The sequence below is a fragment of the Panthera pardus genome, unplaced genomic scaffold, assembly GCF_024362965.1.
Source record: "Panthera pardus isolate Hobbes unplaced genomic scaffold, ASM2436296v1 HiC_scaffold_23, whole genome shotgun sequence".
NCBI lineage: Eukaryota > Metazoa > Chordata > Mammalia > Carnivora > Felidae > Panthera > Panthera pardus.
In genome coordinates, this window is record NW_026526799.1 from 2,815,509 (window position 1) to 2,840,407 (window position 24,899).

The 24,899-nt window shown below is 58.8% G+C and overlaps 1 long non-coding RNA gene across 1 annotated transcript in view; it reads right to left on the minus strand.

Moving 5' to 3' along the window:
• The window catches only part of LOC109273537 (uncharacterized), a 31,942-nt gene that overhangs the window by 1,426 nt on the left and 5,617 nt on the right, over window positions 1–24,899 (minus strand). The window lies entirely within an intron of this gene.

Below are 24,899 nucleotides of genomic sequence, written 5' to 3' on the forward strand. Positions count from 1 at the left end.
CCGCAGCCCGACCGCACCAGGATTTCCCAGGGACGGGCCCCAATCTGCAGGACGAGCCACACAGCAAGTGCCTGAGTGGCTGTTATCGTCATCAGGGAAATTCCAAATTCTAACAGATTTATCAGGGATTAATTTAACCTGCTTCTAAATTGGGTGATTTCTAGAAAACCTGCTTTTGGGTGGACGGTAGGATTTCTGTTGAGTGTGTCACAGGTGTATTTCTGGGCCAAAGGCTGCACACGGCTTCCAAGCTGGGAAGCCGCCTGCTGCTCTTGGCCTCCCCCAGGGCCTCCCTCGCCATCCGGGGTCTCTGCCCATCTTGTAGGTGACTCTGTGTCTCCTTGTCTTGTCTCCTGCTGCTTTGATTCTGGCTGAGACTGAACGTCTTCCTGTGTTTGATTACTAATCACATTTTCTCCTCTGAGAATTTTCTTTTTCTTTTTTAATTTTTAAATTTTTTTAATGTTTGTTTATTTTTGAGAGAGAGAGACAGAGAGAGAGAGCAGGGGAGGGGCAGAGAGAGAAGGAGACCCAGAATCTGAAGCAGGCTCCGGGCTCTGAGCTGTCAGCACAGAGCCTGACACAGGGCTCGAACCCATGAACCATGAGATCATGACCTGAGCCGAAGTCAGAAGTTCAACCAACTGAGCCACCCAGGCGCCCCAACTTGAGTTATTTTCAAACACAGGAGCTGCACAGGCACACGGACTCACACACACACCTTATCCTCCTCTCCTCTGTCACTCCCCCTGTCTCTCCATGGAGAATATTTAAGCGTCTGCAGGCTGGCGGTCAGGGCTGGAGTCACAGGCATTGGGGGTAGGCGTTGGCAGCAGTAATAATGACAAAGGCCAGAGCCCCGAGGACCACATAGGAAGAAAGTACGAAAGAGAAGAAGTGAGAAACTGAGGCTGCAGGGCTCCATCATGCAGAGGCTGGGCACAGGGAGCTGGCCTGGGAGGCTGGCCGGAGATGTAGGAGGCAGGCCAGCAGCCTTGGTGTCCCGGGACACCGACAGGGGAAGGTGTGCAGAAGACGGGGTTCCAGGAAGAGGCCTTGTCCAAGAGCGGGCAGGCCTTTGCTTTTTCTTCTGCTTGCTCCACGGTTTGCTTGGTAGGTTTCGCATTTAACGTTTATTTTGAGGGGGGCAGAGAGACAGGGAGAGAGAGGGTGCAAAGCTGTCAGCACAGAGCCACACGCGGGGCTCGATCCCACAAACTGAGATCGTGACCCGAGCTGAAGTCAGACGCTCGACCGACTGAGCCGCCCAGGCGCCCGGTGGGTTTCGCATTTAACCGCCTGACCCGTCTGAGGTCCGCGGGGACGCGGCGCGGGGGGTGAGCCCCGACCGCCTCCAGCCTCCAGACGAAGGGGCGCTGGGGCATCTGCCTCTTGGTTTCCGGGTGAATCCGCACAGCTGGAACCTGCAGCTCCAAGTCCTGCTTCTCCCTCCCAGGTGTGCGACGTGGGGCCGCTGCTCCCCGCCGGCCTGCGGTGCCCAGGCTCGCTCTCACCACGGCTGCGGGGCTCTGACACGGGCACATTCGGACCGGCGCACGCACGGTAAGCGCTCAGTCAGTGCGGCAGAGAGCAGCGTGAGGCTCCACGGCAGGCTCCAAGGCACGGCTGGTGGCGCGGGCCGGCATCCGGGGGAGGTGCGGGGCCGAACGGGGTCCCCGGGGGACTCACGACGCCTCCCCCTGCGCCGAGCGGGCCGAAGGCCTGAAGTGCTTCCTCGGCTCCCGAGTGGCTGCCCACAGACGCTTGTCTGTGCATCCCGGAAGCCGTGAGCAGAGTGCGCAAAACCAGCGACGCGACCAGCCGCTCCAGCCTGCCGGACCCCGCATCCAGCCATAGGACCCAACAACCAGCCGCCGGACCCCGCAACCAGCCGCCGAAACCCACATCCAGCCGCCGGACCCCACACCCCGCCGCCGGACCCCCGTACCCAGCCTGCCGGACCCCGCATCCAGCCATAGGACCCAACAACCAGCCGCCGAACCCCGCATCCCAGCCGCCGGACCCCACACCCCGCCGCCGGACCCCCGTACCCAGCCTGCCGGACCCTGCATCCAGCCATAGGACCCAACAACCAGCTGCCGAACCCCGCACCCAGCCGCCAGACCCCACAACCAGCCTGCCGGACCCCCGCACCCAGCCGCAGGACCCCACAACCAGCCGCCGGACCCCGCAACCAGCCGCCGGACCCCGCAACCAGCCGCCGGACCCCACAACCAGCCTGCCGGACCCCCACACCCAGCCGCAGGACCCCACAACCAGCCGCCGGACCCTGCAACCAGCCGCCCCACCCCGCAACCAGGCACAGGACCCCGCAACCAGGCGCAGGACCCAGCAACCAGCCGCAAGATGCCACAACCAGCCCCTCGACCCCCGCAACCAGCTGGCTCCTGCCCACGGGGCCCCACCTCCAGACCCCGAAGTCTTTGCCTCTCCCCAGCCACAGCAGACAGCCCGGGGAAGAAATCTCCCAGACCCTCCTGTGGGTAGCTGTCGTCACGTCTGCAGACCGGCTCCCAGGCCTCCCCTGGGGTACAGATGTTCCCACAGCTGTCTTACACCTGCACGTACATCACCCCATGTTGCCGTGTCGGTACTCCCCAGTGGCACCAGTAGTGGACGATCTCCCTGAATAGCTTCCCCATGTCTGTCTTAACACGTCCTCCTTTCGGGCACTGGGTTGTTTTTGTTTGTGTGTTTTCCCCAATGTCAGATATACGGCAGTGCCCTGGGTTCTTCAATCCTGCCGAACTCTCCCCCTTTACCTTCCTCGGAGACGTTCTAAGGAAATGATCAAAGCAAAGCCACACTCAGATCAGGCAAGACCGTTCCCCCGGCCCCTTCTGGCCGCGTCCCTCCCCACGTGATGACGAGTCCCCAAAGGAGCCTGCCCACTTCAAGTCCACAGCCCTTCTTCCAGGGACCTGGGACCCTCCCAGGAGCCCCTGCCCCAGCGGCCCCCAGCTCATCTCCAGATGTGCGTTCTGGATCTCTCCTCCTGAGGTCCATTCTCACCAGCAGTAGGCACAGACGTGGACGTGAGGGGTGGCCGAGGCGCCCTGGGTCAGCGGACTGAGTCTGCACGTGGGAGCCGGGCTGCCCACACGCAGCCACATGAGGTCGCTCCCGATGCCAGGTGACCCAGGAGCCGGGGACAGGATGGGCCTGGGGGCCAGAGTCTGAGAACTTCACACCCGAGCCTGGCCTTCTAAGTGCTGCGCAAGTCTGTCAGGAGGGAGGGCGGAACACGTCTCATCTGACAGTTGGTAAGCCTGCTTCCGACTCTACACTGCGGAAGCACCTGGCGGGTGAGGCCCCATCTCACTGGGGACCCTGGGCGTCCTCGGGAGTCCTGGCTCGGAGCTCGTCACCGTGTTTGCTGGCTCTGGCCCTTCTGCACTGCCACGCTGCTCTTCCCGCAAAGCACACCGGGTTACGATCTGCGCGTGTGCCGGGCAGCAGGGGTCCCAGGTGTCTATTCGGCAGGTGCGGAGCGATCCGCCAACACTGTTTTACGCTGCATTTCCCTCAGCACCTGCAAGAATAATAATAAAACCACCCTGCATCGAGCCCTTACTGTATGCCAGGCACTGTGATAGAACACTCTGCATTTTCTCATTTATTCCTCCCTGCGACCCTCCGAAGTAGGCACGTGTAGGCTCCCTGTTCTAGAGGTGAGGACAGTCAGAGGAAGAATCAGTGCAGAAGACCTGCCTGCGCGGTTCCTTCTACCCCATTCGGACCCTCCTTTCTGCCTCTTGCTCTCCCCCCGGCCCCCACTCCCAACCCCTGAAACCTCCGCGGATGCGCCTGCCCTGGACGCGCCGTGTGGAGGGAACCGACGCCGTGTGCCGCCCTGCATCTGTTCTCTGTTGAAGCCCACCTACTCGCACCCCGCTTTGGAGACCCCATCTGCGTTCCCAGTGACGCCACTTTGCCCCCCGGGCCTTCTTGCTGACCAGGAGACACCGGGCGCGCGGGGCTCATCGGCGGGAAAAGCGCGCCTCCTGTCGGTGTTGGGTTAATGGGCTTGTGGATGACACCAAAACAGACAAAAGCGTTTGTACGGTTTGCGGACGTTGATGAAAAGTCACAAAGCGGGTCAAAGGGGGGCGGGCTACAGCCGCAGCTTCCGGGTCCCTTCGGACCGCGAGCACCAGGCCCAGGACTCCAGGAGCACTTCCCAAACACGAGGTTACACGTCACGCTTCTGTGCAGCCCTCCCAGCGCCCCTCAGACACCCTCAGGGTCCTGCTGTGCGCACCGGTGTTCTGGTACCTTCCACACTCACCAGCCCGTCTCTTTCCTCGTCCTTCGGCCCCCAGACGCTTTAACCTCTCTGCACAGCGGGGCCGTGGCCTGTGACCCACACCAGGCGCACGCGGTCAGCTCCCATGGGGCAGGTGGAGGCTGCCCGGAGAACCTCGCCTGAGTAACAGCTGAGGGAGCGACACTGCGGCTCCGTGGCTCGGAGCCACGCCGTCTGGCCACGTGCGGCCACGTAAGATTCACCAACGGTCCACGCAGTCAAAAACGCAGGGCCTGTGTCGCGCTGGCCGCCTCTCAGGTGCTCGACGACCACCACACCGGACAGCATACAGCACAGGACATTTCCATCACCCCAGAGAGTGCCCTCAGGCAGTTCTGAGGCCAACTCCTCCCTTTACGGCTCGCGGCCGTGCTGTTAGGTGACTCCATGCCTCTCCCAGACAATCGGCCTCTCGTCGTATTCCCGTTACTCCCTTCTTGCGATGTATGAAGGGAAAGTCCCGCGTCTCACGCGATAAACCGTCTTTATTTACGCACGGCTGGGAAGGGGCCAAAAGCGAATGCTCAGCGAGCAGCGTGTGGGAACCACGACCGCCTGCCCGGAGGACGGGTGCTCCTCGAGCAAACGCGTTTCCTGCCGATTCCGGAACGCTCTCTGTTGGACCGCGGCTGCTCAGACCTTTGTGAGTGTGCTCGTTTCTGTCCCTGGGGCTTGAGGCTGAGCTCCTCTCCGCAGTCAGGGAGACTGAGAGATCTCTCCACCTCCGCCCCCTGAGCCGGGGAGGGCTGTGCTCTGACGCTGCCCGACTCCCCCGCTCCCGCTTTGGAGACGACAAGCCGTGGCGGTGTGTGTGCTCGGGCCACCCTTGGGGCAATGACTGAGTCTCAGTGAACATTCCAGGCGGCCCACGGCCTCCCGGACGGCAGCTTCTGCGAATGGAAGACTTCACGTGGAGAAAGCTCTTGCAACTCCGCTCGAGAGCAGATACCGCGGAAGCCAAGAAGGGCCACAGTCTCAGGCCGGACACGTAAAGAGGAACGGCCACCTCCTGAGAGCATCTCACTCTGCTTAGGCATCGGGAAGAGCACACCGTAGGCGTGGGGGGGGGGGCACGCTGGGGGGGCCCTGGGGGGGCCTCCCGTCCCGAGGAAGGGGGCAAAGACGGTGAGGAACCATCGTCCCGGCTGCAGCAACCACCTTCGAGGAGGCGTCTCCGGACAGAGGAATGAGGACCCAAGATACACCAACCACCAAGCTGAGACGACGACCAGGAGGATCTCACCCAATAAAGATGGAACGTGGCAGCAAAGGATTTATCTAGGAGCAAAAACGTTGTCAGAGTGAGTACGTAAGAGTTTCTGACCTCTACGAGCTCACTGTAAGGCAACCAGCACGACCAGAATATTAAAAGCAAGACTGTCAATGCTCACTAACGACGAGGGGTGAGTAGGAGTGGCTGACAGGGCCCTCTGTGCCTGGGCTCGTCAGCTGCACCCGCACAACACTGGACCCCAGGGCCGCCCTCCGGGGACCACCGGGAGACGGGGTCGGAGGACCGGGAGACGGGCGCCGGGCGTGCTGGGTCTGGAGAAGGAGTTTCAGGAGTACCGACGCATCTCTGCCAGTCTTTTAGGCCCTTCTAGAGGAGAGAGTAGATAAGCAATTCTATTTACACGGCTAATTGTTTGAAGGGTGCTGAGCAGAGAAAAGACACACTCCCACTCTCTTCTCAGCGCCCAGCGCGCCATACCGGGGGCGGGGGGTGGGGGGGCACTGCTTATTAAATATCAGGCTCAGGGGCACGCAGCTTATAAGTGGCAGAGCTGGGACTCAAACCTGCACCTGCCTGACGCCCGAGTCCCCTTCCTCCGGGAAGTCCCCCTGACTATGCCAGGAGCCCCCCGACGTCTGACCTTTCCTGTCAGGTCGCTCCCTGTGAACTCTTCTCCTCGCACCCCAAAGAACCCACACCGTTTCGACTTTTGTCTGCGCCCACAACACTAGCTGACCCCCGCCCAGCCCCCATGGCCACCTCTTCGCCCCCGCGTGCCGCTGGGCTGCCCGTTCTGGCTCACGTTCCTGAGAACGACTGAGCAGATCAACCGGCCTGGCCCGAACACCCACCAGCCTCAGGGTGGGCTGGGGGCGCCCGGAAAACACCAACGTGAACCGAGAAGTACCCGGAAGTCATCATCGGACCGTTCGACAGCGGGCGCCACACTCGGGGGGCCGGCACTCCGTCCCCGACTTCCTGGGAAAAACAGGTAAAGACCCCAACGAACGGCTTCGGGTGCGGTGGGTGCCGCGGTGGAAGCAGGGGTGGGGGGCAGCGGGGTCTGCGGGCACGTCAAGGACGGCGTCCGGAGGAACACGAGGGGCAGGCCACGTGGGGCAGACTCCCTTGGGACACGGAGCCTGCACTCCTCAGACGTGTCGACACGCGGGGCTGGCTGCTGCTGGTGGTGGTGACGGCAAAGGTCAAACTGGCGGCCAACAAGGGGCGTGGGGAAGGAGAGGGACGGGCATTCAGCGTGGGGCTCGCGCTCGGGCTTGCTACTCGTTACGCTTGCTCGTTGGAACAAGGGCACAGACGCTGTGGGGAGGGAACTGCGACGGTGCCTGTCGATCGGCCGTGGCCGGGACACCCTCCGATCCGGTGACCCTCCTCCAGGACCGTGTCCTACGGAAGTGCCGGTCGCTCACCTCACTGCTCACGCCCTCGTTAATTTGTCTCTAACGGCAGAACAGCGGAGACCATCTGATGCCTTCTGATAAGGGGAGACTTGACAAATTACCAACGATCCACACAGTGGACCAGGACAGAGCGGATAAGAAAGGAATGAATTAAATATACATGTATCAACGCGGAAAGATAACCACGATAGACTGAGGTTTCTTCAGCTGTAGGTTAGCATACATACGGGATCATCTCACTGTGTGTGTGTGTGTGTGTGTGTGTGTGTGCGTGTGTGTGTGTGTTTGCCCAGGGAAAGGTCTGGAAGCGTAGGTCTGACTCCACATAAGGGTTCACTGTGCACCGGGAGGGGGAGTAGAGGAGAAACAGGAGATTTTCACTGTTTACTGCACTAGCTTCTGAACTGCTTAAAAGGTCTGCGTCACACATGAAAACCTCTGTAATTTAAACATTTTTGAATGATGGGGCGCCTGGGCGGCTCAGTCGGTTGAGTGTCCGTCGGCCCAGGTCATGATCTCGCAGTTCAGTTTGTGAGTTCGAGCCCCGTGTCAGGCTCTGTGGTGACAGCTCGGAGCCTGGAGCCTGCTTTGGATTCTGTGTCTCCCTCTCTCTCTCTGCCCTTCTTCCACTCGTGCTCTGTCTCTCTCTCTCTCTCTCAGAAATAAACAAACATTAAAAATCTGTTTTAATTTTAAGGGGCTCCTGGGTGGCTCAGTCAGTTGAGCATCTGACTTCGGCTCAGGTCATGATCTCATGGTTCGTGGGTTTGAGCCCCGCGTTGGGCTCTGTGCTGACAGCTCGGAGCCTGGAGCCCGCTTCGGATCCTGTGTCTCCCTCTCTCTCTCTGCCCCTCTTCCACTTGTGCTCTGTCTCCCTCTCTCTCAAAAATAAATAAACACTAAAAATTTGTTTTAATTTTAAGGGGCTCCTGGGTGGCTCAGTTGGTTAAGCATCCAACTTCGGCTCAGGTCATGATCTCGCGGTTCGTGGGTTTGAGCGCCGCGTCGGGCTCTGTGCTGACAGCTCAGAGCCTGGAGCCTGCTTCCGATTCTGTGTCTCCATCTCTCTCTACCCTTCCCCCACTTATGGTCTCTCTCTCTCTCTCTCAAAAATAAATAAACATTAAATTTTTTTTTTAATTTGTCTTAATTTTTGAATGAAACGATTACCAAGAAGACATTGGCCTATAATCAGATGAAGTAAAATCTAATTAATACCTGCTCCACTCCTTCTCCACAGGGCCCCCGACCAAAGGGACACATGTGCAGGCAGGAGCCACAGCAGGTGAGGCCACGCTCTGGTACCTCCCGCTGCTGGCCTGCAGTGAGTGGTGAGTGGGCCAAAGCCTGAAGTTTTAGGCCCCAAGATCCCCACCCTGAGAGATCTGATCATCCTACTTAGGAACTGCGTCTGATCCCTTTCCTGGCCTGGGTCCATGCCACCGACTGTGTTCAAGCACACACACACACAAACACACACTCACATGTACGCACATGCACACACACCCATCCACGTGCACACACGTGTGCATGCACACGCACACATCCCACATGCTGAGCAGGAGTCTCCCTGTGTCTCTGGTCCGTATCATTCTTGGGGCCCTGGTTCCCCCTTCTGACGCCGCACACGGACCCCTATTGGAATCGGCGTCTAGAACCCCAGCATTACTGAAACGGGCAAAGGACAGGGGCGCTCGCGCTATGCCAAGCACACGCCTCGTGACCCGCCCGGCACTACCTGTCTCCACCCCGTAAGAAGTGCCCAGGCATCTCCCGACAACACCGTATCTTCGGTTTCCTCCCGCAAGCACCCGGGCCTCCTTAGCGTGGGCCTGGGACTCCTTCGGCCCCGCCGGTGTAGGAGGGCCCTGCCTGCACGGTCTCCTTACTGGAGCCCTCGGGGCTAAATGGGAGGGGTCAGTGGAAGCACACTTGGGACCAATTAGGAAATGTCCACGTTAGTCTTCGTGTCTCTGCTTCATTCACTCTTAACTCTCCTGTGTCAACGCCTCCTGTCCGTGTCATGGCCTCTTTCTAGATCCGTCTCTGCTCTGGAACTGTTTTTAGCGAATAATTCAGCAGGACCCTTCAAAGCACACAAAGAAGAAAGGCCTGAAAACCACCAGTGACTTAAGTCACCTATCTCATTAGAACTTCAATCTAGTTCCAAAGTCGGCCCGGCTGACGGGAGCTCAAAGCCTCACTGAGTATTTATTTGTTCACGACGTTGACACCCCCCCCCCCCCCCACGGGCTCTCAGAAGCTTGGGCTGCAGCTCTCAGAATTCACACCCTTCTAGAGCCACCTCTGCAGCAAACTGGCGGGTCTGAAATGTGGCCAAAGGGGGAAATGACTACAAAGGCTTCTGAGCAGCCCAAACGAAACACAGTTCACCCACAGGAGCATTTTCCTCACCCATATTCAAAGGCAAGCCTCTCGGTCCACCTCACTCGGAGCCCCTGTGCTCTTACTCAACATGCAGCTCCAACACAATCAGAGGTAGGGTTTCTAAACTCATAGCAGATCAGAAGGAACAAACTAGAAGCGGACGGAGGAATGTGCCAACAGCACAGGCTGGAAAGTGGCACCCAACGTGCCGGAAAGTCCCGACGGGAAAGATCGTGAACGAGGAGTCAGTGCGAAATCTGGGCCATCACGTTACAAGACAAATAGCCTTGCATCCCTCAAGGTCTTGAGGGCTCATTACAAGACCATACCATGCATGGATCCGGTCTTTCACCAAGTCCCTCCTCTACGTCAGGCTCTTTGCGAGCACATTAGTTAGCCACTGCTTTGGCCATTAGTTGCAAGGACCACAAACAAAAGCGGTTGAACCAAGCCTGGCGGGGCAGGGGGGGGAGGCAGTTTCTTCAACATAACAGGAAACCCGCAGGTAGGGAGTCCAAGACTGGGGTGGCTCTTGATTTCGTCGGTAACCTTCTATCTTTCTTGTTCACCATTCTTAGCACGTGGCTTCCAGCCTCAAAGTCACCTCGTGATCACAAGATGGCTGCTGCAATTCCAGTCATCACATCTAAATTCCAGTCATCAGGGAGGAGGAAAGGGAAGTGTTGGGGGCAGGGAGGCATACTTCCCATCTGAATTGACCTCTTTGAAACAGCTCTCATGGAAGGTTTACCTAATCTTGCTCATATCTCACTGACTGTTTCAATGTGCAAGGAGAAGGGGAAAGGAGGGGTCCCAGGAAAGCCCCCGACAGCGCGGAGGTTCTGGGAGAAAGGAAGAAAACGAGAAAGAGGTGTCAGCAAGACAGTCCTGACAGCCGGGCCCCACGGCTGATGTGGGGAGTCAGACACAACTCTGCCTTCAAGGAGCTCAGCCTTCAGGGAGAATCATTTCCTTCCAAAATGGTTAAAATAATAATTATGTCCCGAGACACAGACTTTCATCTCGATGAACAGACTCCGTAATTTAGGGCAACACTTTCCCAGAAGATTCTAGACTGCGGAGAATTTTGCTGAGTTTGTTTGTTGGTTTGCATTCCATAAGAATTACATTTCTGTCCACGAAGTCCGCTTGGGCGCTGCTCCCATCCACCAGCATTTATATTCCTCACAGGTCCGTGGCAAGACACGAGAGAGGTTACCGCTCACAGCAAATGCCACGGAGTGTCTCGGGCAGGAGGCGCAGGAGGCGTTGTCCCGTCTGTCCTCGCCCGTCCCCCTCAGGCCTGTCCCAGTAGAATCCAGGCTGCGGGTACCACGGCCGTGGCTCTTCCTCCGTGGCACCTGTGTGAAGGGAGGAATCTGCCCCAAGACAGGAGATCACGCGTTACGTGGCTGCAACTGCACACACGGGAGGGGACGCACTTTTCTGTCCTGTTCTGAGCAAATCTGACGTTTTCTTCGCTCAAGTGAATGCGGTAAAGTCCGATGGTTTTCTGCCTCAGGGGAGCGGGAGGATTTTCAGCTGGTTTCTTCTATCTGTGTGCCGGCCAGCGATGGCGATTTACCCCGAGTCCGCCAGGAAAGGAGGAGAGCCGCTCAGACTCCTCCCCGAGCCCGACCCGCGGGGCCAGCGGGCACCCACTCTGGCACCTTTCACCTCTGCTGCTCGCGGGCCCGGTCTGTGCTCGCGCTGCTGTGTAGGGCCAGCCTGCAGGCTTGGTGACGGGTGGGAGGGTCAGGGTGCTGGTGGCCCCGAGAGGGGGTGGAGCACCCCCCACGGCCTCGGGGAGCACGAGCAGGGTCCAACCAGAGGCCCAGCCACCGCGTGCCCGGCCCCGTGGTCACCCACCCAGCCGAGAACATCCCTTCTGCCGGCGCTAACCAGGCACGAGGACCTGTCCATTCAAGTCCCTGCCCTCATGGAGGGGAGAAGTACAAAGTCCAAGGGGGGCGGAGGGGGAGCTCCAGGAGAAGCCCCTAGTAGGGGTGATGGGAACAGAGGTTTTTCTGGAAGAGCGTCGCCAGAACAGAGCTCCGGGGGAGGGTCAGGGTAGGCGGGGCAGGGAGCGAGGCTGGCGGGGGCCCCCTAAGCCCTTCTGAGGCCCCCCTGAGGCCCTGAGCAAGGCTGGCGGGGGCCCCCTGAGCCCCCCAGCAAGGCTGGTGGGGGCTCCCTGAGCCCCTCTGAGCCCCCCCTGAGGCCCTGAGCAAGGCTGGCGGGGGCCCCCTGAGCCCCTCTGAGCCCCCCCTGAGGCCCTGAGCAAGGCTGGTGGGGGCCCCCTGAGCCCCCCCTGAGGCCCTGAGCAAGGCTGGTGGGGGCCCCCTGAGCCTCCCCGAGCCCCTGAGCGAGGCTGGCGGGGGCCCCCTGAGCCCCCCAGCGAGGCTGGTGGGGGCCCCCTGAGCCCCTGAGCGAGGCTGGCGGGGGCCCCTTGAGCCCCCCAGCAAGGCTGGTGGGGGCCCCCTGAGCCCCCCTGAGCCCCTGAGCGAGGCTGGAGGGGGCAGGTGTGAGGCGAGGCTGGGGAAGGCGGCAGCCAGGGTGACAGGGCTGCCCTGCAAGGGGGTGGGCCACACACGGGGACGGGCAGGGGTCTACGTGGCCGGGTGGAGGGTGGCTTGGCGAGGGCAGTGTGGGCACTGGCCCCGTGGCGGGGACACAGGCTGCCGGAGATACGAACTCCCGCCAGGGAGGCTGGGACAGGAGGACAGCCTGCTTCCGGGACTGGGTGGGCTCATCCCAGTCTCGTCCCGCTGGGAGGAGGGCAAGTTCAGAGTCTGACTGCGGGTGAGGTCCAGAGGATGAGCCATGCAGCCTCCCCCGACCAGCTCCGGGGCACGAGGGCCCGGCGGCGCCCACGGCAGGTGCCGCCTCTCCTGCTGCACCCACAGGGCTGCCCCGGGGACGGTACGTGGGAGCGTCCCCTGGAGACCACGACGTGCCTCCAGAGGGGACATTTTGACGGAGGCCCGTCACCACTGGCAGCGGGGACACGTCACGTGCACACACGTGTGTTTTCAGAGCAGCCTGACGGGCACGGGGCAGGGGCAGTCGGCTCCCCGTGACCCACAGGGCATCGGGGGGTCACACGTGGCCAGTGGCTTTGCTCCCGCCGAGCCGGCCAGTTAGTGGCAGACACGGGACCGCGCTCTAGGTCTTCTGGTTCCTGCGCCGGGACCCGTGGTTACGGGGGGGCAGGTGAAGGCTCTGACCCCAGCCCCACGGCTCACCGACCTCCCCGAGCCCCTGCTCGGTGGTCTGTGGATGGAGGAGTGCGACGTCACCTGCTCGCGGGGACGCGGGGACGCAGGGACGAGGCTCCAGTGGGGTCACACAAACCCGCGGCGTACTTGACACAGTGCCCGGCACGCGGAGCCACGCCGCAACCGTGGGCACTTAGTAGGGCGACCGCGGGCCCATCCATGGCGAGTGTGAGCGCGGGACGTGGGGCCCGGACGTCGGGGAGCCGGTCCACGGAACGTGGACTTCCACGGGGTGTTTTTCTTCGCCCCAGCATCCAAAGACCCGAGTTCATCCTCCCTCCCGAGCTCAACGCGAGCGAGGGTCTGGCCCCCAACTGGGGCCGCGGAAGCGTTTAGCGCCCACCCTCCTGGTGGGCTCAGCGACGCGCGGCCCACACTCCCCGGCCCCGGGAGTCAGACCCTGTGGAGTCAGGCCCGGGAGTGGGGCCCACGCTGCCCTCTGCAGAGCCAGCGCTAAGGCGAGCGGAAGATCTGACTCAGCTCAGCCTCCCCATCCGTGTCCTCGGTCACATGTTTGTGGTCGGGACCACAGGCCCCAGCGACAATGACGTTTAGCCGTGAGCAACACAGCAGACAACCCCTCCGTTCCCTTTCTGGTGGGGTCCCGTAGGATTTCTTGAAATCCTGTTCGTGTGCTTGTGACGGACCAGACTCCATCAGTCGTGCAGTTCAAATGCGGACTTCTCTTTGAAAAACAAACAAACAAAAAAACCCTGCCACAATTCAAAGTGAACTCTGTTTCTATAAAAAGGAAAAAAAAATAGTACTTTTTCAAAAAACCATAGCCCAAACTGGAACATTTAAATATGAGGCCGATATATAAATATGCACGCCCTCTCATAAAAATAGAGCAGCTGAGGCTTGTGTCTTTTCCCATTGCTGAATGTCACTGAAACCCCCCCTGCCAAAAGCCATCCTGTGGTGAGTAACCCCGACTCAACACGGGTCACACCTCCCCCTGGCCGCAGCGGACAATTTTCCATGGTGGCGGGGGGGGGGGGGGCAGAGCTCAGAGCTGCCCGAGGAGCTCAGGGGCCACGGCTGGCTGTTGGGGAGTTACCCCCAAGGGCGTGTTTCTGTTACCTGGTGGGGAGGGGCACCGCCGACAGCCCAAGCCGAGCCGGAGGCCGGGCGGTGTCCTGGCGGGGACGGGCCGAGGGGCCACGGCCGCGTTCCCTCGGGGGGCAGCGTAGTGCGGGGGGCTGCTCCAGGTGGGGGCTAAGGAGGCACCCCCCCCCCCACTTGCAAGGAAGTGGCCGCACCCCGCAGGGGAAGGCTCGGACTCCGGTCCTCTGCCGACTCCACCTGTCCAAGTCCCTGTGCAGTGACGAGGAGGAGTGAATGACTCCTGCTCAGAGCCACCGGGCGGCCACGGGAGAGGGCTGGACCTGCTGTGGGCCCCGGGCAGCTGAGGCACGTTTCGCTGTGAAAACCGAGAGCTGAGAACAGGGCCAGGGATGAAAAAAAGCGAAGGGAGCAGCTCGCCCCACGAGGAAAGTGAGGAAACACACAGGGCGCGGACGCGGGATTGTCAAAGGGCCGGGAGACCGACTGAGAGAGCCCCCGTAGCCGGAGCGCCAACAACCTGAGCAACAAAGTCAGTGAAGCAGTATCGGATGAGACGCCGGGGCGTAAAATAAATACCGCTGAGTCCATCCTGCTATCAGTAAGTGATGGGATAAAGCGATACTTTATTGAGAAGAGAAAAGAGAAAAAGAGAAGAGACAACCGTCCCACGCGGAAGGACTGCAAACGCTTCGTGTGCGTTCCCTGCCCTCGGGCAGGTGGACAGGACCCTCGGCCCCAGGCCCCTGATGGCGGCTGCGTGCTCCCCCCTCAGACACCACGGCGGGGGAAGGGGCAGGAAGGAGCGACCTCCCAGGGCAGCCTGACAGCTCTCCTCGGCCAGGTGGCCCGGCCAGGGTCGGCAGCCCGTGTGCCACTAACACCGATGGCATCTGAAGACAGTGCGACGGTGCCCGTGACCTTCCTCGCAGAGCCCAGAGCCCCGGTCTGATGGTGCATAACGCGTCCGGTAGATTCCGACAGAGGGGCACATGCTGCAAAAGAGCGGACCCGCCGAGCCCACCAAAAACAAGGAGAGTCCGGGGAACTGTCACCACCAGGAGGAGAGGAGGCCCGAGGACTAAGGACTGGAATGTGGTGTCCGGGATGGGGTTCCGGAGCAGAGAAGAGACGCTAGGGGAAAACCTGCCAGTAAACTTGGACTTGAGTCAACAATAACGTGCCAGAATTGTTCCACGAATTCTAACAAATGTACCGCGATGGTGAGGTAAGCCGGCGATGATCAGAAGGGACAGTCTGTGGGGCAGCAGGGGAGTGCCCGGGAGCTCTCCCTTCTGTTCACTCACTTCTGTAAATACAAAACCATTCCGTTAAAAAAAAAAAAATGCAGTCCCTTAATTTAACAAGGAAGGTGGAGGAGGAGGACAAAAGAGCATTCTTGGGGCGCCTGGGGGCTCAGTCAGTTAAGTGTCTGACTTCGGCTCAGGTCATGGTCTCAAGGTTCATGAGTTCGAGCCCCGCGTCGGGCTCTGTGCTGACAGCTCGGAGCCTGGAGCCTGCTTCGGATTCTGTGTCTCCCTCTCTCTCTGCCCCTCCCCAGCTCACAATCTCTCTCTCTCCCTCTCTCTTAAAAATAAATAAACATTTTGGGGCGCCTGGGTGGCGCAGTCGGTTAAGTGTTCGACTTCGGCTCAGGTCATGATCTCGCGGTTCGTGAGTTCGAGCCCCACGTCGGGCTCTGGGCTGACAGCTCGGAGCCTGGAGCCTGCTTCCGATTCTGTGTCTCCCTCTCTCTCTCTGACCCCCCCCCCCCCCCGTTCATGCTCTGTCTCTCTCTGTCTCAAAAATAAATAAACGTTAAAAAAATATATATAAATAAATAAACATTAAAAAAAACAAAAACAAAGAAGAGAGAATCCTTAGTGCCTCCATGAAGGGTTGGCCTGAGGGAGGGCATGGTCAGCACACAAGGTGGGGGGACCCCGCTGGGGGCAATGAGGCACCCTCACGCTCCGAGGCTTGTGGGGAAGTGAGCAAACTCCCGGGGGGAGTCCAGGATAGGAGCCCACGCAGCGACCCAAGTGCACACCGTGTCGGTGCCCCTCGTGTACAACGTCAACCTGCGAGATGGGGAATTCCTGGCTCGTTAAACTCGACTCTGTAAAGGAAGACAATTTCTTTGCTCTTTATAACCACAGTAGCCTTCTGAGAAGAGGCAGCCAGTCCTGTAAAGACCCTCTGTTCTCCAGCCACTCCTACGGCTGCAGATACGCAGGAGCGGAGTTGAGAAGGGGTGACCAGGAGAGAGAGGGAAGCGAATCAGCAAAGTGGCTGAGGCCGAGGGCTGCGTGGGCCGAAGGGCCGAAGGGCCGGGGACAGCCCTCCTGGCAGGTTGGCCAACGGGAACGTCACAGGGGAGGCTGTAAGTTGTCCGCGTGCGGCCCCCTGCGGGAACCGCTGGGTGGCCCACAGCTCCCCGAAGAAGCTCTGCTAACACGTGACGGCCCGGGACGTCCTGGGCCGCGCCACTGGCAGACAAACCAGGCTACGTGTGTGCCTGGGGATCACTCGGCTGGGGATATGGGAGCACCTGCGGGGCACAGAGCGGGAGACGGCGCTTCGGTCGGCGTGGGCAGCTGGCTGTGGGGAGGGAGGCCCCCTCGGGGTCTCGGGCGTCTGGGGAGCGTGCGTGTCCTAGGGGATGCCAGGGGCCAGGAGAGGCTCGCAGAGGTGACCCGGTCCCTGCGACCAGCGGGGACCAGGAGCACCGGGTCCGAGGAAGCACGCCCAGGGCCCCCCCGGGGAAGACAGACAGGTGCCCGCAGCTCGCGGACACTCGAGTTCTCGACACAGGGGCTGCGCGGCCCAGGCCCTCAGCACACCTGGTTCCTCCCACAGGACAGCCGGCCCCGAAGAGCACGCCAGCCCACGGGGCCACGCCGTGCCCTCCATCCGGGGGTGCGTGGGCCCTGCTGCGCACAGTCGTGTCTCCTGGGTGACCGCGAGCACAGCAGTCAGCCGCTCATGAGCACCCTCGGAAAACAGCTGTTTGTCTCCTTCCCGGCGGGTACTCGGGCCTGGAAATCAGTGCGCGGGTCCGCGGAGCGTGTGCGTGCTGGCGGGCCGGGAGTGGCACGCAGGGGAGGCAGCCACAGCCCTACGTGCGGTCTCCGCCCCGCCCGCCGCCTCCCTGCCTGGCTCAGAACGGCCCGCACAGGCCAGGCTTTCACGGAGAGCTGGCGGGGGTGGGAGACGCAGGGCCGCACACCCACCGATGCTCCCGCGGAGGGAGACTCATCTGGCGGTGGGGTGAAGGCCGGCGGGGGGGCTCTGGGGAGGAGGGGGTCGTGGAGCCTCCCGGCTGGGCTCCAGGGGCTGGAGGCAGGACAAGGAGGCTGAGGAGGCTCAGGGCCACCCGGGTGGGGAGGGAAGGAAAGAGGGCAGGGCTTAGGGGAGAGGGTCCCCGGGGGGCTGAGAAAGGGGGCATCTGGGGCGCTCGGAGCCAAGGACGAATCCAGGTGTGGTCTCGCCAGCCCCGGACACGCCCCATGGGCCAGTATCTGGGTCCCCCTGACGCTCAGGCCCCGTCTCCTCTCCAGTAGGACACTCTCCGGCTCCCTCTCATGGCTGCACGGGACGCCTGGCCAGGACCTGGTTCTGGGAGCCACACGGCTGTCAGCAGTCAGGCCCACTGAGGTCTCTCCCGAACCCTAATTCTGTCATCGCATATCTCACCTGGCCCTCAGGGAAACCGAACTGACAGTCAAAGCGAACCCTACAATAACCCTTCAAGAAGTGCCCCAACTTCCAACTCCCAAGCAAGGAGGGGCCCTGGGCTCCCACGTTGGCTGCTGGTGAGCACCGGCCCCCTGTCCCCTGCTCCAGGCGGGTCTCAGCAAGGCCACTTACAGCCCCTGTCCAGACCGTCACCTGCACGCACAGCGGCCGCCCCAGCCCCCCACCCGGAGGGTCCACCAACCTGCACGCACCGTGCCCCTCCCAGCCCCCGACCCAGAGAGTCCCCACCAGCCCAATAACTCCACCTCATTACTCTTCCCAGGCCCAGGGTTCAGGCCACTTCCTTGCCTTCCCCATCCTGAAAACACAAAACCCTAACGGATCATCAGAAATTGACGGCTAGGGTTTTGCCGGCCATCGTCACCGCCCCCCAAAACCCAACCACTCACATTTGGATTTGAGTTAGCAACGAGGAAAGCTCAGGCAGGAGGGATACAATTGCTAGTCTCTGGCTACGATATATTCTAAATAATAAGTAACACGTAAGGTGTACCGATGTTAACGTGTATGTAGCACAGAACGCATGATATATGGTGTCTAATAGGTAACATACAATATGTTATGTTTCTCAACAAACGGTCATGGCTATTAGTATTATTGCTATTACTTTAATTCAAATTATCAAATACATTATACCACCTGTCTTCGCAATAAGTTGTCCTAGAACAAGAGGAATCGCACCTTGCTGTCCAGCCTACTACCGGGTGCTGCTGGGAAAGACGTTCCGCACGCGGATCAGCGAGTCCCGGCCAACCGAGGCGTGCTTGGTCACCGCCCAGCCCAGCCCTCGCTCCCTCAGTGGGAGGGATGTGCGGGCACTGAAACCACAGCCCACAGGCGCGGTCCCACTGGATGTCCCGGTCTCACGCCCCCACACGCCCCTGAAGCTCCACGGGTCCTAGAATTCCTCCAACGCTGTGGAGTGTGGGCACTGGGCACCACCTATTTCCTTAGATTTCAAGGGAAAACATCAAGACGTTCTCAGAAGCAAAAAAAAAAAAAAAAAAAAAAAAGGGGCAGGGAGGGTTAGAGACGACCCCAATCCTGAGGTTAGAAAAAGTACAGAGGAGATAAGAACATATGGATAAAATTCTGACCGCTGAGTGTCCATCAGTCCCGGCTGGGGGGGGGGAGGGGGGGGCGCAGAAGTGCCCGTGGAGCCCCGCCACTGACCTTGACTCAATAAGGAAATGGGGGCCCAGAGCTGAGGGCGGCGGGCGCATCTCAGCCCCAGGAGCCTCGACTCGCACGCGCCGTGTGGAGACCGCCGATGTCCGTAAACACACTTGAACAGCACGACGTTGAAGGAAGGGCACTCTGGTGCCCAGACGTGTCCTGTGTTACTCCACCAGTCCCCTGACACCACAACTTGGGGGGGGTTTCGCTCATTTCTCACCACCACATACAGTGCTGCCCAGACCCTAGCAAAAACATCTTTGCCCATCTTTGCTTCCTTGGGACGGACTCCAAACGGAAACGCCGGACAGGCACGCGGATCGCGCTAAATGTCAAAGCCTGCCGGGCTGCTACGTTCCTTTCCAGAAAGGGGGCATCTTCCAATCCCACCGGCGACAGGGAATGCCTGCTTCTCCCCACTCTCATCAAATGGGGTTTCTCATTCCGGCATGCTTCCAGGGTCTTGCCAAGGTCAGCAAGGCACATACCCTTTGATACTCTAACCCCACTTTCAGAAATTACCCGAAGGAAACATTCATACACGGGTGTGCCCATATGAACACAGACCCACGACGGAATGTCTGAGTGACAAGCAGAGTGCGCCGTAGGGTCCCTTGAGCTGTTGGCTACGTGGTTCCCCCACCCCCCGCCCTGTCGGCCTGCGCCCGTCCCTGCCGAGGACAGCCTCAGTCCTCAGACCATTGCCAGTATTAAGAGAATCCTAATGTTCTTCCCCACCCTCCAAACACCAGCGTCTCCCTGGAAGGCACTGGTGTTCCCTGGCCACGTCTGCTTTCCTGGGACAACCACCCTCAGAGCTTTGACTCTCCCTTCCCTGAGCTGGGCAGTCAGACCTGATCCCCAGCAAGTGGATCCTTCTTAAAAGTTTCTTTTTTTTTAGAGAGAGAGAGAGAGAGAGAGAGAGAGCAAGCAGGGGAGGGGCAGAGGGGCAGAGAGAGAATCCCAAGCAGACTCAACGGTCAGCGCAGAGCCCAACACGGGGCTTGAACTCATGACCCCGGGACCATGACCTGAGCCGAAATCAGGAGCTGGACGCTCAACCCACTGAGCCACCCAGGTGCCCCCTTAAAAGCAACTTCTAACAGCTCACACCATGGCTCTAAGTCAGCAGAGCTTTCGAAGTCACCTCCAGGCAGCAAGGCTCTGGGCTCTCCGGCCCGTTCACCCTCCCCCGGCCCTCCCGCCTCCGTCCCCGAGACCCGCATCTCACGAGGGGGCATCCAGCCTGCAGACAAACCGCACCTGTGAACAGCCTCTGCCCCCCTCCTCCCCACCCAGACCCTGCCGCCCCCCTCCATCTGGGGAGAGACCTGGAATATTCAGAGAACGTGAGGACCTGAGGGATAGAGGGGAGGCGCCATGAATACAAGTTCATCTCTAGGGGGCACCTGAGCCTCCTTTCCAGAAATGATCTTCGTCCACTCAGCCCAGTTTCACGTTCGTTTCCTTATGCTGTCGGATATTCCCACAAGCAGGAACCCATGTAGATGGGTCACAGAAGGGCTACTTACTTCCCGGGGATAAGGTGCCCGAGAATGAAACCCCTAGTTCAACCGGCTTTCTCTGCTGCAAGCCCTCAGCTGCCATCACATGGACTGAGGGCCGGGGAGGGTGCGTGCGGGATGGGACAGGGACAAGGGCCACCGTGTGTGGTCAGGGAGGCCCAGGCGGTAATGGGGGGTTAATGTTAAGCCTCTGGGACCGAGGGCAGGGGCCCCAGAAAGAAAGAAGCACACAGAGAGGGGGTCAAAACCCATTTTGCTCACATCAACACTTGACTTTGTGGGTCACATATGAACCCAGGATGGAAAAGGGGACTCTCCTCGTGTTCCTCTTCTCTCTCTTTCCTCTCGGCCCCCGACCCCACGTCTGTCTTTCCCCAGCTCTACTGAGGTATAACTGACACATAATGCCGTGTGAGTTGAAGGTGTGCGATATGAGGACTCGACAATACACACGTATTATAAAATCTTTGCCACAATAGGGGTAGTTAGCACATCCCTCACCTCAAATGATCTCCATTCTGTTGGGGTGGTGAGAACATTTCAAATCTACTCTCTTAGCCACTTTGGAGCGCACAACACAGTAGCGTTCGTCGCCGTCACCATGCTGTGCGTTAGCTGCCCGGAACCTACTCTTCTGACACTGGAAGCCGGTACCCCCTTGACCCACGTCTTCTTATCTGCCCCCCGCCCCCAGCAGTGACCAATGATGAGTCCACTCTCTGCTTCGGGGAGTTCAGCACCTCTAGCTTCCACACACGCATTCAATCCTACGGGATTTGTCTTTCTCTGCCTTCTTCCCGGAAACTCAATGCCCTCGAAGTCCATCCACGTCGACAAATGGCAGGATCTCCTCCTTGATGACACAACAATAATAGGTAACATATCTCGCGTTTCTTCGCCCATCGGTTCCCGGGTGCACATGTAGGGTCCTTCCCTCTCTTGTCTCCATATCTCAGCTACTGTAAACAGAGCATTTCTCTTCTCCCTCTCTCTCTCTCTGCAATCAGTGCTTTCATTTTCTTCAAATAAACACCCAGAAGTGTGACTGCTGGATCATAAGGGCAGTTCTGTTTTTAATTTCTTGAGGCACCTGTGCCCCAGGGCGGCTGCCCCGGTTCGCGTTCCCACCCACAGCCAGGAGGCTCCCCCTTTCTCTGCGTCCTCGCGTCCTCGCGTCCTCACCGGCACTTGCTGTCTCTTGTTTGGATTCTACCTTCCTAAGGGGTACAGGGTGACACCCCATTGTGGTTTCGATTTGCATTTCTCTGATTGGTGTTGTCGAGCACCTTTTCAGGCTTTTGTTGATCATCTGCATACTCTCTTTGGGAAAAGGTCTGTTCAGATCCTTTGCCCATTTTGAAGTCCGATGTTTATCTTTCCGCGATTGAGTTGTCGGAGTTCCTCATGTATTCTGGAAATCAACCTCTGATCAGATAGATGGTTTGCACACACTGTCTGTTTGGTAGGCTGCCCTTTCGTTTCGTTGATGGTTTCCTTTGATGTGTAGGAACTTTCTAGTCTCACGAAGCAGCACTTACTTGGTTTTGCTTTTGTTTCACGTGCTTTTTGTGCCCTTTCCAAACCATCCTGGCCAAGACCAGGGTCAAGGAGCTTTCTTCCTATGTCTTCTTCTAGGAGTCTTACACTTTCGAGTCCTACATTTAACCCCTCAATCCAGTTCAAGTTAATTTTTTGTGAGTGGTATAGGACACCATGTTAACAGAATGAAAGATAAAGATCACACAATCATCTCGGTTGAAGCAGAAACAGCACTTGGCAAGACTGAACGTCCTTTCAGGATAAAAACTCTCAACAAAGTGGGTAGAGAAAGGACGCATCGGAGATCAGAGAGGAAGAAGGAAATCATCTGTTTGCCGATGACGTGATCTTACGTGAGGAAAATCCTGAAGACTCTACCCAGTAACCGTCAGGATGGATAAATGCGGCGAAGCTGCGAGGGCACGACACCCACACACAACAATCAGCTGTGTTTCTACACACCAACAGTGAACTACCCGAAAAAGAAATAAAGAAACCAATGCCATTTACGACAGCATCAAAAACGATAACATCTTTAGGAACAAATTTAACCAAAAAGTGAGAGATCTTGGGGCACCTGGGTGCCTCAGTCGGCTGAGCGTCAGACTCTTCGTTTCGGTCCAGGTCATGATCTCACGGTTTCATGGGTTCAGGCTCTGAGTCGGGCTCTGCGCTGATAGGGTGGAGCCTGCTTGGGATTCTCTCTCTCTCTCTCTCTCTCTCTCTCTCTCTCTCTCTCTCCCCCCGTTCCCTCCCCCCTCCCCCCCTCTCTCTCCTCTCTCTGCCCCTCCCTCATTGCACTGTCTCTGTCTCTATCAAAATAAATAATTAAACTTTAAAAACAAAAGTTAGAGATCTCTACACTGACCTCCGTAAGACAGTGATGAAAAAAACTGAGACACAAATGGAAAGATAGCCAGTCTACACGGACTGGAAGAGTTAATATTGTTAGAATGTCCATCCTACCCGACGTCACCTATAGACCCCGATGCATCTCGATCAAAATTCCAGGGGCGCCTGGGTGGCTCAGTCGGTCGAGCCTCCAACTTCAGCTCAGGTCATGATCTCGAGGTTTGTGAGTTCGAGCCCCGCGTCGGGCTCTGTGCTGACGGCTGGCTCGGGGCCTGGAGCCTGCCTGGGATTCTGTCTCCCTCTCTCTCTGCCCCCGTCCCGCTCACACTCTGTCTCTGTCTCTCTCAAACATAAATAAACATTAAAAAGAATTTTGTTTTTAAATTCCAATGGCATTTTCCACACAAATAGAACAAACAATCCTAAAACCTCTATGGAACCACAAAAGACCCTGAAGCGTCACAAGCAGTCTTGAGAAGGTACCAAGCACGAGGCGTCACACTTCCTGATTTCAAAATATATTACAAAGCTCTGGTAATCGAAATGGTAAGAACCTGGCACAGAAACAGACCCCTGGACCAGGGGACAGGATGGGGAGCCCGGAAAGAAACTCGTGCCTGAGTGGCCGCCTGATGCTTGTCAAGGGAGCCAAGAATATTCAGGGGGTTATTTGCATGCAAAAGAACGAGGCTGGACTCCAGTCTGGCTGGGTCTGAGAGAGACTGGGTGGGGGGGAGGCAGCCCTCACTCTCAGGGCTAGTGCGGTGGCCAGGGAACTCTCCTGAGATAAGCAGAGGGAGCCCCCAGCCCTCGACGAAGTGCTCTTTTCCCAAGTGGGGCGGGAGTGAGGGTTATGCCATGCCTTTCATGCCTGGGATAGTTAAGCTACAGATTTAAAAAAAAAGTTACAAAAGTTTTTTTTAATGTTTATATTTGAAGGAGAGAGAGAGAGAGAGCACGCGCGAGCAGGAGAGGGGCAGAGAGAGAGAGAGAGAGAGAGAGAGTGAGGAAACACAGAACCCAAAGCAGGCTCCTGTCAGCACAGAGCCCGACGCGGGGCTCGAACCCACAAACTGTGAGATCGTGACCTGAGCCAAAGTCAGATGCTCAACTGAGCCACCCAGGGGCCCCCAGATTTTTTTTATCATCATCACTATAAGCACTTGGTTCTTTCCTCACTGGCACAAAACGGGCTGGAGTCATTTGAATTCAGCTGTCAGAATGCGTTTCTGGAAGGGGAAACAGGAACCTTTTAGAACAGTGACCCCACTTAGTTTCAGAAGAGGAACCCGAGGTGCCGAGTTGAAACAATCTTCCACGGCCGCGCAGCTAATGACACACACAAAGCCTAGACTGCGCCCCGAGCCTGCCCGACCCGAGTCGGAGGTCCTGGCGCAACTGTGGCCTGTCGCGACCTCAGCACCGCCCTGACCACGGGGATCCCGTGGCCCTGCTGTCACTGTCCTCAGCTGTAGCCTCGGACCAGAAAGGCCGACTGACCCAGAAGCTAAGGCAACTAGGCTTGCGGGGTCCCCCACGGCTCTGCACCGTGGATGTGAAAATTTGTGTTTTCTTGGGGGACCCCTCAAGCATGAGCTGCAGACCCCATTAAGCTCTGTCTGCCTCTGCTGACCAGCAACCACGTGCAGGAGCTGAACCTCAGAAGTTCCAAAAGCATCTCCCACCGACTCTCACAAATCCCCACATGCGACTGTCTTTGGGACGAGGTACCGAGGAGCCTGGGCAAATCCAGACAGGGCTGTGGACACCGAGGGAGCAGCTCAGTGACCCCCGTGCCCGGGAGCAGCCGGTCCGCACACCCACCCTAAATCCCTTCCCTCCTAACTGGGGCGGGTAGGGACGGTTTCCCGTCTTCGTCCAGGACTGCCCATGGACTCGGAACCCCATCTGCACGACCCGTGCCCCTGAGGACCTTCTCCGTCCCAGCCATGCGCTCACGGGACCAGAAGCTTCAGAGGAGGCAAGCAGGCCACGGACAGAGGCCCAGGGGGCCGGGAGGGACAGAGAGGAAGAGACGAGGGTACGTCGAAAGAGCTGGAGCTCAGAGATCACCGCAGGTTGTGGGCACCAGGACTAAGGGGGTGTGACCGAAGCGTCACCTGAAAATAAGGCGCGAAAACTGAGTGGTTTGGGGAAATACTCAGGAACAGAGCAGACAAGACGTGGTGGGTAGGCTGCATGGGTGAGGAAGCGAGTGGGGACGGAGGGATCACTTGGGTGGAGGGTGGTAGCCTGCACCGAGGTGGGAAAGGCCAGAGGAGGACCCAGCTTGGGGTGGGGGTGGGGGTGCCGGGTCAGCCGGGGACACTTTGACCC